The sequence below is a fragment of the Rhinoderma darwinii genome, assembly GCF_050947455.1.
Source record: "Rhinoderma darwinii isolate aRhiDar2 chromosome 5 unlocalized genomic scaffold, aRhiDar2.hap1 SUPER_5_unloc_25, whole genome shotgun sequence".
NCBI lineage: Eukaryota > Metazoa > Chordata > Amphibia > Anura > Rhinodermatidae > Rhinoderma > Rhinoderma darwinii.
This window is the reverse complement of record NW_027461782.1, coordinates 230,503-244,804: the sequence shown is the minus strand read 5'-3', so window position 1 is coordinate 244,804 and position 14,302 is coordinate 230,503. Positions and strand designations below refer to the sequence as shown.

Here is a 14,302-nt window from a genome sequence, read left to right as displayed (position 1 = left end):
GATACACTTATCGCGGCGAATTGCGCATAACAGAGGCTCCAATGCACATATAAAAAGCAGTGGGGACAAGGGACACCCCTGCTTCACCCCAGAGTTTAAAAATACGTCCTGTGTCTTAAAACCATTCACTAAAATTTTGCTGGTGCATTCTCTGTAAAAGGCTTTAATAGATAATAAAAATCCTTCAGGTATACCCATACGTTCTAAAACCTTAAAAAGATAAAAATGAGAGACACGGTCGAACGCCTTCTCAAAGTCTATAGATAAAATGGCTAATTTAACTTTTCTAGACCTCGTGTCCTCAATCACATCTTTTATCAGGTTAAGATTATCCCAGATGCTGCGGCCTGGAACCCCACACACCTGGTCAGAGTGTATAATGTGGGGTATTATGGCTTTTAATCTATTTGCACATATTTTAGCCATAATTTTATAGTCGCTATTTAGAAGGGTTATTGGTCTCCAATTCTTTAAAACTGCGATGTCACCCGTCTTATACAGCAGGGAGACCTCACCCTTCCGCCAGGACTTAGGCAGCATCTTGGAATTAAAAACATCAGAAAAAAGGTTAAAAAGATCCTCTTTTAAAATGTCATAAAATTTTACATAAAACTCACTGGGTATACCGTCCGGTCCGGGAACTTTCCCTGTTTTAAAACTCTTAACAGTTTCTAAAACCTCCTGCTCCGTCAGCTCCTGTAATAAAAAATTCTGGGAGACAGGGTCTAAAACAGTAGTAATCTCCTTCAGTGAGTCACGCATAAAATTATGATCCACAGTCTTAACATTAAAAAGGTCAGTGTAAAACTCATGAACTTTACTTAAAAGACCCTGTACATCTGACACCCCTTCTATATTTTTGATAATTGCCTTTTTGTTATTTATTTTCTTAAAAAAGTACCTGGAGCAGGTCTCGTTCTCCTCCACATGTTGTATTTTTGAACGGAATATAATCTCTTTACCTTTCTGCTCCAGGCACTGGGCTATTTCCTTTTTCAAATTGGTGATGTCATCTTTAACGTCTATGTCATGATCTTGCATTTTGTACAGGGTCTGCAGACGGGTATTGAGAATTTTAAAAAAAGCGTATTTCTCTTTGGCTTTCGCCACGCTTTTCTTAATAAAAAAATCTTTAATTTTCTTTTTCATTTTCTCCCACCATGCACTGATGGGAGTACGTGTGTCTCTTACCCGCCTGCTTCCTTGGTAAAATTCAATAAAATCTGCTAAAACCTGTGGATCGTCTAAAAGGGAAACATTCATCTTCCAGGACTTTTTACATACAATATTATTAAGATCATGCTTTACTTTAAAAGATAAAAGCCTGTGATCTGAAAACACATTGGTTAAAACTTCACAATTAAAAGGCAGTAAATTTTCAGAACAAAAGATAAAATCAATCCTGGAGCTACAGGTGACGTTGCTCCAGGTAACGCCGGCTTCCTCTGGACTGCTCCTGTTACATTCTTTGTATATGTCTTTTAATTTAAAATCAGTCACGATATCCTTGAGCAGTCCAGAGGTCTTGTCATAGTTCCTACTCGTACTGTTGGTAAGCCGGCGTTCTCCTCTCAGGATACAATTAAAATCACCTGCGAGGATAAAAGGCTCAGATGTGTTGATAAAAAGCGGTAAAATCTCCAGCATCCTCGCTCTTTCGTTCTTTTCTGGTGATCCGTAAAAATTTAAAAACTGCCACTTTACACCATCAATAAAAGCTTTAACCATTAAAATACGTCCTGGTAAGATTTCTTGAATAAAATCAATTAAAACGTTTCCCTTAAAAAGAATGGCGACCCCTGCTGATCTGGACTCGTTGGATCCAGACCAGACGGATGGACCATACTTCCAATCCTTTTTGTAATTTTCATATCTCATTGTATGGGGAATGCCGCACTCCTGCAGGAAAAATACAGAGGCTGCCAGGCAAGATAAAAAATTGAAGAGAGCAACCCTTCTCACTTTTGACTTGGCGCCCCTCACGTTGAGGGAGATTCCCATGAGCTCAGACATCGTGGAGAGTAAAAGCAAAATTCTGATTTTAAAATAATAAATAATAGGCGTACTTAAAATCAGATTTCTCCTCCACCAGCAATACCCGAAACCTCACTTGAACTCATGGCCCCGCCCTCATCCGACTCAACTGAAAAGAGGGACGAGGCAGGAGAAGAACTACTGTCGCTGAGAGCTGAGCCAGCAACACTCACCTCGTACACGGGGAGCCCAGACTCGCACAGCCTCACCTGGGTCTCTCTCGGTTGACCGACTGGGTCCACGTCTGGTGGGTCCCCCAAGGGCCCCGCCTCTCCCCCCTGGGCCCGTGAAGGCCGGTCTAGAGGGGGAGGTTGTGCGCATGGCGGGGTGTCCGATAATACGGAGGGAGCAGTGCCCGTCCTCCTCACCAGTCCAGGCGAGGAGGGGGTCCCAGGAGGAGCCACATCTTTCCGCCCGGACGTATCCATCTGCTCCTCCCCTGTCTCCCTCCTACTGGCACGCTCTTGCTTCCCCTTTTTACGGGGACCCACCTGTACCCAGTTTTCTCCTTCCGAGTCGGTCTCTAGAGACCCAGGATTAGGAGCAGGCCCGGCACCGCCTGAGCAACCAGCCGTCTGGGATGCCACAGGTTCATCGATGGCCTGCTCCTTTTCTGCCTTCCTCTTGGCCTGCCGTTTTTCCTTGGCGCTGGGCTCATTTTTATCCCCTGAGGTCGCTGGCTGAGAGGCACCTGTTTTGGCTTCAGCTAGCCGTACTCTTGAAGCCCAGGTACCTCTCTGCTCTTTCGCCGCAACAGCTTGTTCTCCTCCTTGAGGACGGGACTGCTCTGCTGGTGGAGCACGTGGGGGCACCTCGGGTTGCTCATCTTCTTCGCCTCGGTACCTATGTGGACAAGCATAATAAAGATGACCAGTTTTTTGACAAAAATTGCATTTTTTCTCTTCTGTACATTCTCTCATTGTGTGTTGTTTACTTCCACAGTTCCTGCAGGTGACATCGCAGTTAAAACTGGTATGTCCATAGGTACCGCAGGCCCTGCAGAAGTTTGGCATTCCTGAGAAATAGAGGTCGCCATTCACATTCCCAAGTTTAAAACGAGCAGGTGGTAGCTTCGTTTCTTGGGTGGAGGGGTCCTTTATTAGCGTAACAATAAATTTCCATTTGACGGTCCACACACCGCACTCGTTCATAACTCTCCCCAGCAGCTTAACGTTCTTAAAGTATGCAGCAAGAAACGCAGCCACTTCCTGATCTTTCACGTATGGGGAATACATTTTAATCACTACGAGTTTGGTTACTTCAAAAGCGTGTTCAATTACCTGGACTCCCAAGGCCATGAGTTCACCTTGTTGCCTCTCAGCTTTTCCCATGGCATCACGGAGGATTCCTTCTCCCATAAAGGTCACATCGTACACTCCACGCCTTGGGTAGTCCTGGATCGCCAAAATCTCGTTCTTGTGGACCGCCAACCGCTTTTCCAAAATATCGTGGACAAGGAACTTGAGACCACGAGGACCGCCTCCACCCTCTGCCAAGATAAATCTTGCAGTATTCTTCAACCGGGCGTATACCGGTACCGCATCAGGTCCGCCTGCCATTTGCGTGGCCAGGTCGGTACCGCACAGCTTGCGCTGCGCCCTTTGGCTTTAAGGAGACACACCAAAGGGCTGGGGGGGGGGATCGCAACTCGTTGCTCAGGACTAAGCCTCTCTCCCAAATAGCAGCACGGGGGTGAAGTCCAGGCGAACCTGGACGATCCCCCGAGGCCGAGAGAGAGGGTACCTGAGCACCTTCTGACCAAAAACCTCCTGTATAAATACACTTGGTCTTAGCCAAAAGGCCGAGAAGCGATAACCCGAGCGGCCCTTGCCTTGCCCGAGCCTGTCCCATACTGCTGTTCACCCCTTGCAGCGATTGATTCAGCCTACTCCTAGGCAATTCCATGGGGCCCTGCAGGCTCACACACATTTACAGCTACTAAGCGGGAGGTGAATAAAGGCCGGAGAGGAAGCTACACAGGATTTGCTTCTTTTGCTTGCACCACAATGCAGTGCTGAAAGAGGAGGAATCTACATAAAAACGCCTTCCTGGCAACGCCCAAATGCCCTCCTGCCATGCAGATAAACACTGGCAGCGGCAGCAAGTGCATGCCCACAGCCACCCCTTGTTCCTTCACACCTTGTATCAGCTTTAATCCAGTCCAGTCCGGTGCTGCCTGCTGAGCAGCACTGACCAACACTGCCTGGGCCCAGGCTTTTATCTCTGAGGCAGGCCCCATTATGATGTCAGAAAGCTGGCTCTGGAATCCTGAGGGCTCCACTATGACACGTGCAAAGTTCCGTCTGAACTTTATATAAGACGGTGCGGCTCAGTCAGTCACTCAGTGTTGCCTGAGAGGGCAACACTGCAACAGCCGGCCGCCAGGCTGTCTTTTTTTTGCACATTTATTTGCCTCCAGGAGGCCACAAGAGGGAGACAAGGGACTGCAAAATGGAAAATAAGCATCCACCAACTTTACAGACAACTTCTCTTTGCTCCTACAACCTCCATCCTTGCACAGTTTGTTATTCTTCTAGGTAACATAGTAACAAATCCAAATTGCTGCTCTCTTTGTAGGCAAGCAAGGCTTTGTTGCAACTGCAATTCTTACTTCTTCTTGAAATGTAGGGACGACAGTACATTCCATCACATCCATGTAGTGTACACAGGTAGGTCCATTGTGGCGGGCAGGCAGGCAGGCAGGCAGGCAGGCGGGCGGGCGGGCGGGCGGGCGGCTTTAATGGCTGTTTGCTGTTCCCCTACTCCACTCCGCTATTTGACTGTGGTGCTGCATCAATCAGTGGCTGGCTCAGGTGCAGCTCTTTAACCTACCTAGGAGGGAGGGCGGAGAGAAGACAAGGAAGGTGAATGAGCTGTTCCAATGTGAAATGCCGGAAACACAGAAACACAGAAGACACACACACAACAAGAGGTGGCAATGTATTAATTAATTGCATTTAATAAATGAGCTCATTATCACACATGACTGTACAAATGCATTGTCCAACAGGTGTTGAAATAATGGGATTAAAAGGGGAGATCCCATCAGAAAGACAAAAACAATAGCAAACACAAATAGCACTTTTGGAATCTGATTTTAGTCAACACATAAGGGAAGGGTGCACCGGTCCTGGAAATACTGCAATACCAGGTCAATGCGTGGAGTGGACAGAGCAAGCTCTATTTCCATCTCCCTGTTCTAAAAATCCATTTAATATATGGTCCCCAGATAGGGGACGTATCAGATATTAAACTGATAAGAACAGATACTACACTTGATCTTAGCCAAAAGGCCGAGAAGCGATAACCCGAGCGGCCCTTGCCTTGCCCGAGCCTGTCCCATACTGCTGTTCACCCCTTGCAGCGATTGATTCAGCCTACTCCTAGGCAATTCCATGGGGCCCTGCAGGCTCACACACATTTACAGCTACTAAGCGGGAGGTGAATAAAGGCCGGAGAGGAAGCTACACAGGATTTGCTTCTTTTGCTTGCACCACAATGCAGTGCTGAAAGAGGAGGAATCTACATAAAAACGCCTTCCTGGCAACGCCCAAATGCCCTCCTGCCATGCAGATAAACACTGGCAGCGGCAGCAAGTGCATGCCCACAGCCACCCCTTGTTCCTTCACACCTTGTATCAGCTTTAATCCAGTCCAGTCCGGTGCTGCCTGCTGAGCAGCACTGACCAACACTGCCTGGGCCCAGGCTTTTATCTCTGAGGCAGGCCCCATTATGATGTCAGAAAGCTGGCTCTGGAATCCTGAGGGCTCCACTATGACACGTGCAAAGTTCCGTCTGAACTTTATATAAGACGGTGCGGCTCAGTCAGTCACTCAGTGTTGCCTGAGAGGGCAACACTGCAACAGCCGGCCGCCAGGCTGTCTTTTTTTTGCACATTTATTTGCCTCCAGGAGGCCACAAGAGGGAGACAAGGGACTGCAAAATGGAAAATAAGCATCCACCAACTTTACAGACAACTTCTCTTTGCTCCTACAACCTCCATCCTTGCACAGTTTGTTATTCTTCTAGGTAACATAGTAACAAATCCAAATTGCTGCTCTCTTTGTAGGCAAGCAAGGCTTTGTTGCAACTGCAATTCTTACTTCTTCTTGAAATGTAGGGACGACAGTACATTCCATCACATCCATGTAGTGTACACAGGTAGGTCCATTGTGGCGGGCAGGCAGGCAGGCAGGCAGGCGGGCGGGCGGGCGGGCGGGCGGCTTTAATGGCTGTTTGCTGTTCCCCTACTCCACTCCGCTATTTGACTGTGGTGCTGCATCAATCAGTGGCTGGCTCAGGTGCAGCTCTTTAACCTACCTAGGAGGGAGGGCGGAGAGAAGACAAGGAAGGTGAATGAGCTGTTCCAATGTGAAATGCCGGAAACACAGAAACACAGAAGACACACACACAACAAGAGGTGGCAATGTATTAATTAATTGCATTTAATAAATGAGCTCATTATCACACATGACTGTACAAATGCATTGTCCAACAGGTGTTGAAATAATGGGATTAAAAGGGGAGATCCCATCAGAAAGACAAAAACAATAGCAAACACAAATAGCACTTTTGGAATCTGATTTTAGTCAACACATAAGGGAAGGGTGCACCGGTCCTGGAAATACTGCAATACCAGGTCAATGCGTGGAGTGGACAGAGCAAGCTCTATTTCCATCTCCCTGTTCTAAAAATCCATTTAATATATGGTCCCCAGATAGGGGACGTATCAGATATTAAACTGATAAGAACAGATACTACACTTGATCTTAGCCAAAAGGCCGAGAAGCGATAACCCGAGCGGCCCTTGCCTTGCCCGAGCCTGTCCCATACTGCTGTTCACCCCTTGCAGCGATTGATTCAGCCTACTCCTAGGCAATTCCATGGGGCCCTGCAGGCTCACACACATTTACAGCTACTAAGCGGGAGGTGAATAAAGGCCGGAGAGGAAGCTACACAGGATTTGCTTCTTTTGCTTGCACCACAATGCAGTGCTGAAAGAGGAGGAATCTACATAAAAACGCCTTCCTGGCAACGCCCAAATGCCCTCCTGCCATGCAGATAAACACTGGCAGCGGCAGCAAGTGCATGCCCACAGCCACCCCTTGTTCCTTCACACCTTGTATCAGCTTTAATCCAGTCCAGTCCGGTGCTGCCTGCTGAGCAGCACTGACCAACACTGCCTGGGCCCAGGCTTTTATCTCTGAGGCAGGCCCCATTATGATGTCAGAAAGCTGGCTCTGGAATCCTGAGGGCTCCACTATGACACGTGCAAAGTTCCGTCTGAACTTTATATAAGACGGTGCGGCTCAGTCAGTCACTCAGTGTTGCCTGAGAGGGCAACACTGCAACAGCCGGCCGCCAGGCTGTCTTTTTTTTGCACATTTATTTGCCTCCAGGAGGCCACAAGAGGGAGACAAGGGACTGCAAAATGGAAAATAAGCATCCACCAACTTTACAGACAACTTCTCTTTGCTCCTACAACCTCCATCCTTGCACAGTTTGTTATTCTTCTAGGTAACATAGTAACAAATCCAAATTGCTGCTCTCTTTGTAGGCAAGCAAGGCTTTGTTGCAACTGCAATTCTTACTTCTTCTTGAAATGTAGGGACGACAGTACATTCCATCACATCCATGTAGTGTACACAGGTAGGTCCATTGTGGCGGGCAGGCAGGCAGGCAGGCAGGCAGGCGGGCGGGCGGGCGGGCGGGCGGCTTTAATGGCTGTTTGCTGTTCCCCTACTCCACTCCGCTATTTGACTGTGGTGCTGCATCAATCAGTGGCTGGCTCAGGTGCAGCTCTTTAACCTACCTAGGAGGGAGGGCGGAGAGAAGACAAGGAAGGTGAATGAGCTGTTCCAATGTGAAATGCCGGAAACACAGAAACACAGAAGACACACACACAACAAGAGGTGGCAATGTATTAATTAATTGCATTTAATAAATGAGCTCATTATCACACATGACTGTACAAATGCATTGTCCAACAGGTGTTGAAATAATGGGATTAAAAGGGGAGATCCCATCAGAAAGACAAAAACAATAGCAAACACAAATAGCACTTTTGGAATCTGATTTTAGTCAACACATAAGGGAAGGGTGCACCGGTCCTGGAAATACTGCAATACCAGGTCAATGCGTGGAGTGGACAGAGCAAGCTCTATTTCCATCTCCCTGTTCTAAAAATCCATTTAATATATGGTCCCCAGATAGGGGACGTATCAGATATTAAACTGATAAGAACAGATACTACACTTGATCTTAGCCAAAAGGCCGAGAAGCGATAACCCGAGCGGCCCTTGCCTTGCCCGAGCCTGTCCCATACTGCTGTTCACCCCTTGCAGCGATTGATTCAGCCTACTCCTAGGCAATTCCATGGGGCCCTGCAGGCTCACACACATTTACAGCTACTAAGCGGGAGGTGAATAAAGGCCGGAGAGGAAGCTACACAGGATTTGCTTCTTTTGCTTGCACCACAATGCAGTGCTGAAAGAGGAGGAATCTACATAAAAACGCCTTCCTGGCAACGCCCAAATGCCCTCCTGCCATGCAGATAAACACTGGCAGCGGCAGCAAGTGCATGCCCACAGCCACCCCTTGTTCCTTCACACCTTGTATCAGCTTTAATCCAGTCCAGTCCGGTGCTGCCTGCTGAGCAGCACTGACCAACACTGCCTGGGCCCAGGCTTTTATCTCTGAGGCAGGCCCCATTATGATGTCAGAAAGCTGGCTCTGGAATCCTGAGGGCTCCACTATGACACGTGCAAAGTTCCGTCTGAACTTTATATAAGACGGTGCGGCTCAGTCAGTCACTCAGTGTTGCCTGAGAGGGCAACACTGCAACAGCCGGCCGCCAGGCTGTCTTTTTTTTGCACATTTATTTGCCTCCAGGAGGCCACAAGAGGGAGACAAGGGACTGCAAAATGGAAAATAAGCATCCACCAACTTTACAGACAACTTCTCTTTGCTCCTACAACCTCCATCCTTGCACAGTTTGTTATTCTTCTAGGTAACATAGTAACAAATCCAAATTGCTGCTCTCTTTGTAGGCAAGCAAGGCTTTGTTGCAACTGCAATTCTTACTTCTTCTTGAAATGTAGGGACGACAGTACATTCCATCACATCCATGTAGTGTACACAGGTAGGTCCATTGTGGCGGGCAGGCAGGCAGGCAGGCAGGCGGGCGGGCGGGCGGGCGGGCGGCTTTAATGGCTGTTTGCTGTTCCCCTACTCCACTCCGCTATTTGACTGTGGTGCTGCATCAATCAGTGGCTGGCTCAGGTGCAGCTCTTTAACCTACCTAGGAGGGAGGGCGGAGAGAAGACAAGGAAGGTGAATGAGCTGTTCCAATGTGAAATGCCGGAAACACAGAAACACAGAAGACACACACACAACAAGAGGTGGCAATGTATTAATTAATTGCATTTAATAAATGAGCTCATTATCACACATGACTGTACAAATGCATTGTCCAACAGGTGTTGAAATAATGGGATTAAAAGGGGAGATCCCATCAGAAAGACAAAAACAATAGCAAACACAAATAGCACTTTTGGAATCTGATTTTAGTCAACACATAAGGGAAGGGTGCACCGGTCCTGGAAATACTGCAATACCAGGTCAATGCGTGGAGTGGACAGAGCAAGCTCTATTTCCATCTCCCTGTTCTAAAAATCCATTTAATATATGGTCCCCAGATAGGGGACGTATCAGATATTAAACTGATAAGAACAGATACTACACTTGATCTTAGCCAAAAGGCCGAGAAGCGATAACCCGAGCGGCCCTTGCCTTGCCCGAGCCTGTCCCATACTGCTGTTCACCCCTTGCAGCGATTGATTCAGCCTACTCCTAGGCAATTCCATGGGGCCCTGCAGGCTCACACACATTTACAGCTACTAAGCGGGAGGTGAATAAAGGCCGGAGAGGAAGCTACACAGGATTTGCTTCTTTTGCTTGCACCACAATGCAGTGCTGAAAGAGGAGGAATCTACATAAAAACGCCTTCCTGGCAACGCCCAAATGCCCTCCTGCCATGCAGATAAACACTGGCAGCGGCAGCAAGTGCATGCCCACAGCCACCCCTTGTTCCTTCACACCTTGTATCAGCTTTAATCCAGTCCAGTCCGGTGCTGCCTGCTGAGCAGCACTGACCAACACTGCCTGGGCCCAGGCTTTTATCTCTGAGGCAGGCCCCATTATGATGTCAGAAAGCTGGCTCTGGAATCCTGAGGGCTCCACTATGACACGTGCAAAGTTCCGTCTGAACTTTATATAAGACGGTGCGGCTCAGTCAGTCACTCAGTGTTGCCTGAGAGGGCAACACTGCAACAGCCGGCCGCCAGGCTGTCTTTTTTTTGCACATTTATTTGCCTCCAGGAGGCCACAAGAGGGAGACAAGGGACTGCAAAATGGAAAATAAGCATCCACCAACTTTACAGACAACTTCTCTTTGCTCCTACAACCTCCATCCTTGCACAGTTTGTTATTCTTCTAGGTAACATAGTAACAAATCCAAATTGCTGCTCTCTTTGTAGGCAAGCAAGGCTTTGTTGCAACTGCAATTCTTACTTCTTCTTGAAATGTAGGGACGACAGTACATTCCATCACATCCATGTAGTGTACACAGGTAGGTCCATTGTGGCGGGCAGGCAGGCAGGCAGGCAGGCAGGCGGGCGGGCGGGCGGGCGGGCGGCTTTAATGGCTGTTTGCTGTTCCCCTACTCCACTCCGCTATTTGACTGTGGTGCTGCATCAATCAGTGGCTGGCTCAGGTGCAGCTCTTTAACCTACCTAGGAGGGAGGGCGGAGAGAAGACAAGGAAGGTGAATGAGCTGTTCCAATGTGAAATGCCGGAAACACAGAAACACAGAAGACACACACACAACAAGAGGTGGCAATGTATTAATTAATTGCATTTAATAAATGAGCTCATTATCACACATGACTGTACAAATGCATTGTCCAACAGGTGTTGAAATAATGGGATTAAAAGGGGAGATCCCATCAGAAAGACAAAAACAATAGCAAACACAAATAGCACTTTTGGAATCTGATTTTAGTCAACACATAAGGGAAGGGTGCACCGGTCCTGGAAATACTGCAATACCAGGTCAATGCGTGGAGTGGACAGAGCAAGCTCTATTTCCATCTCCCTGTTCTAAAAATCCATTTAATATATGGTCCCCAGATAGGGGACGTATCAGATATTAAACTGATAAGAACAGATACTACACTTGATCTTAGCCAAAAGGCCGAGAAGCGATAACCCGAGCGGCCCTTGCCTTGCCCGAGCCTGTCCCATACTGCTGTTCACCCCTTGCAGCGATTGATTCAGCCTACTCCTAGGCAATTCCATGGGGCCCTGCAGGCTCACACACATTTACAGCTACTAAGCGGGAGGTGAATAAAGGCCGGAGAGGAAGCTACACAGGATTTGCTTCTTTTGCTTGCACCACAATGCAGTGCTGAAAGAGGAGGAATCTACATAAAAACGCCTTCCTGGCAACGCCCAAATGCCCTCCTGCCATGCAGATAAACACTGGCAGCGGCAGCAAGTGCATGCCCACAGCCACCCCTTGTTCCTTCACACCTTGTATCAGCTTTAATCCAGTCCAGTCCGGTGCTGCCTGCTGAGCAGCACTGACCAACACTGCCTGGGCCCAGGCTTTTATCTCTGAGGCAGGCCCCATTATGATGTCAGAAAGCTGGCTCTGGAATCCTGAGGGCTCCACTATGACACGTGCAAAGTTCCGTCTGAACTTTATATAAGACGGTGCGGCTCAGTCAGTCACTCAGTGTTGCCTGAGAGGGCAACACTGCAACAGCCGGCCGCCAGGCTGTCTTTTTTTTGCACATTTATTTGCCTCCAGGAGGCCACAAGAGGGAGACAAGGGACTGCAAAATGGAAAATAAGCATCCACCAACTTTACAGACAACTTCTCTTTGCTCCTACAACCTCCATCCTTGCACAGTTTGTTATTCTTCTAGGTAACATAGTAACAAATCCAAATTGCTGCTCTCTTTGTAGGCAAGCAAGGCTTTGTTGCAACTGCAATTCTTACTTCTTCTTGAAATGTAGGGACGACAGTACATTCCATCACATCCATGTAGTGTACACAGGTAGGTCCATTGTGGCGGGCAGGCAGGCAGGCAGGCGGGCGGGCGGGCGGGCGGGCGGCTTTAATGGCTGTTTGCTGTTCCCCTACTCCACTCCGCTATTTGACTGTGGTGCTGCATCAATCAGTGGCTGGCTCAGGTGCAGCTCTTTAACCTACCTAGGAGGGAGGGCGGAGAGAAGACAAGGAAGGTGAATGAGCTGTTCCAATGTGAAATGCCGGAAACACAGAAACACAGAAGACACACACACAACAAGAGGTGGCAATGTATTAATTAATTGCATTTAATAAATGAGCTCATTATCACACATGACTGTACAAATGCATTGTCCAACAGGTGTTGAAATAATGGGATTAAAAGGGGAGATCCCATCAGAAAGACAAAAACAATAGCAAACACAAATAGCACTTTTGGAATCTGATTTTAGTCAACACATAAGGGAAGGGTGCACCGGTCCTGGAAATACTGCAATACCAGGTCAATGCGTGGAGTGGACAGAGCAAGCTCTATTTCCATCTCCCTGTTCTAAAAATCCATTTAATATATGGTCCCCAGATAGGGGACGTATCAGATATTAAACTGATAAGAACAGATACTACACTTGATCTTAGCCAAAAGGCCGAGAAGCGATAACCCGAGCGGCCCTTGCCTTGCCCGAGCCTGTCCCATACTGCTGTTCACCCCTTGCAGCGATTGATTCAGCCTACTCCTAGGCAATTCCATGGGGCCCTGCAGGCTCACACACATTTACAGCTACTAAGCGGGAGGTGAATAAAGGCCGGAGAGGAAGCTACACAGGATTTGCTTCTTTTGCTTGCACCACAATGCAGTGCTGAAAGAGGAGGAATCTACATAAAAACGCCTTCCTGGCAACGCCCAAATGCCCTCCTGCCATGCAGATAAACACTGGCAGCGGCAGCAAGTGCATGCCCACAGCCACCCCTTGTTCCTTCACACCTTGTATCAGCTTTAATCCAGTCCAGTCCGGTGCTGCCTGCTGAGCAGCACTGACCAACACTGCCTGGGCCCAGGCTTTTATCTCTGAGGCAGGCCCCATTATGATGTCAGAAAGCTGGCTCTGGAATCCTGAGGGCTCCACTATGACACGTGCAAAGTTCCGTCTGAACTTTATATAAGACGGTGCGGCTCAGTCAGTCACTCAGTGTTGCCTGAGAGGGCAACACTGCAACAGCCGGCCGCCAGGCTGTCTTTTTTTTGCACATTTATTTGCCTCCAGGAGGCCACAAGAGGGAGACAAGGGACTGCAAAATGGAAAATAAGCATCCACCAACTTTACAGACAACTTCTCTTTGCTCCTACAACCTCCATCCTTGCACAGTTTGTTATTCTTCTAGGTAACATAGTAACAAATCCAAATTGCTGCTCTCTTTGTAGGCAAGCAAGGCTTTGTTGCAACTGCAATTCTTACTTCTTCTTGAAATGTAGGGACGACAGTACATTCCATCACATCCATGTAGTGTACACAGGTAGGTCCATTGTGGCGGGCAGGCAGGCAGGCAGGCAGGCGGGCGGGCGGGCGGGCGGGCGGCTTTAATGGCTGTTTGCTGTTCCCCTACTCCACTCCGCTATTTGACTGTGGTGCTGCATCAATCAGTGGCTGGCTCAGGTGCAGCTCTTTAACCTACCTAGGAGGGAGGGCGGAGAGAAGACAAGGAAGGTGAATGAGCTGTTCCAATGTGAAATGCCGGAAACACAGAAACACAGAAGACACACACACAACAAGAGGTGGCAATGTATTAATTAATTGCATTTAATAAATGAGCTCATTATCACACATGACTGTACAAATGCATTGTCCAACAGGTGTTGAAATAATGGGATTAAAAGGGGAGATCCCATCAGAAAGACAAAAACAATAGCAAACACAAATAGCACTTTTGGAATCTGATTTTAGTCAACACATAAGGGAAGGGTGCACCGGTCCTGGAAATACTGCAATACCAGGTCAATGCGTGGAGTGGACAGAGCAAGCTCTATTTCCATCTCCCTGTTCTAAAAATCCATTTAATATATGGTCCCCAGATAGGGGACGTATCAGATATTAAACTGATAAGAACAGATTTTTTTTTTTTTTTTTTTTTTTTTATTAAACCATTCAGGTTTTTTTGAATAAAACCGAGAACTGTAGT

At 47.8% G+C, this 14,302-nt stretch overlaps 6 non-coding genes and 1 pseudogene across 6 annotated transcripts; all 7 read right to left on the bottom strand.

Moving 5' to 3' along the window:
• Positions 1-5,148: 5,148 nt before the first annotated feature.
• Positions 5,149-5,339, bottom strand: LOC142688139 (U2 spliceosomal RNA). The gene has a single exon (XR_012857295.1). It is a non-coding gene; the product is annotated as a U2 spliceosomal RNA (small nuclear RNA).
• A 1,297-nt stretch (positions 5,340-6,636) lies between these two features.
• Positions 6,637-6,827, bottom strand: LOC142688138 (U2 spliceosomal RNA). The gene has a single exon (XR_012857294.1). It is a non-coding gene; the product is annotated as a U2 spliceosomal RNA (small nuclear RNA).
• Positions 6,828-8,128: 1,301 nt separating this feature from the next.
• On the bottom strand, positions 8,129-8,319 carry LOC142688137 (U2 spliceosomal RNA). Its single transcript, XR_012857293.1, has one exon. It is a non-coding gene; the product is annotated as a U2 spliceosomal RNA (small nuclear RNA).
• Positions 8,320-9,616: 1,297 nt separating this feature from the next.
• LOC142688135 (U2 spliceosomal RNA) lies at positions 9,617-9,807 on the bottom strand. The gene has a single exon (XR_012857291.1). It is a non-coding gene; the product is annotated as a U2 spliceosomal RNA (small nuclear RNA).
• A 1,301-nt stretch (positions 9,808-11,108) lies between these two features.
• On the bottom strand, positions 11,109-11,299 carry LOC142688134 (U2 spliceosomal RNA). Its single transcript, XR_012857290.1, has one exon. It is a non-coding gene; the product is annotated as a U2 spliceosomal RNA (small nuclear RNA).
• A 1,293-nt stretch (positions 11,300-12,592) lies between these two features.
• On the bottom strand, positions 12,593-12,783 carry LOC142688133 (U2 spliceosomal RNA). The gene has a single exon (XR_012857289.1). It is a non-coding gene; the product is annotated as a U2 spliceosomal RNA (small nuclear RNA).
• A 1,297-nt stretch (positions 12,784-14,080) lies between these two features.
• On the bottom strand, positions 14,081-14,293 carry LOC142688366 (U2 spliceosomal RNA; annotated as a pseudogene).
• Positions 14,294-14,302: the final 9 nt, after the last annotated feature.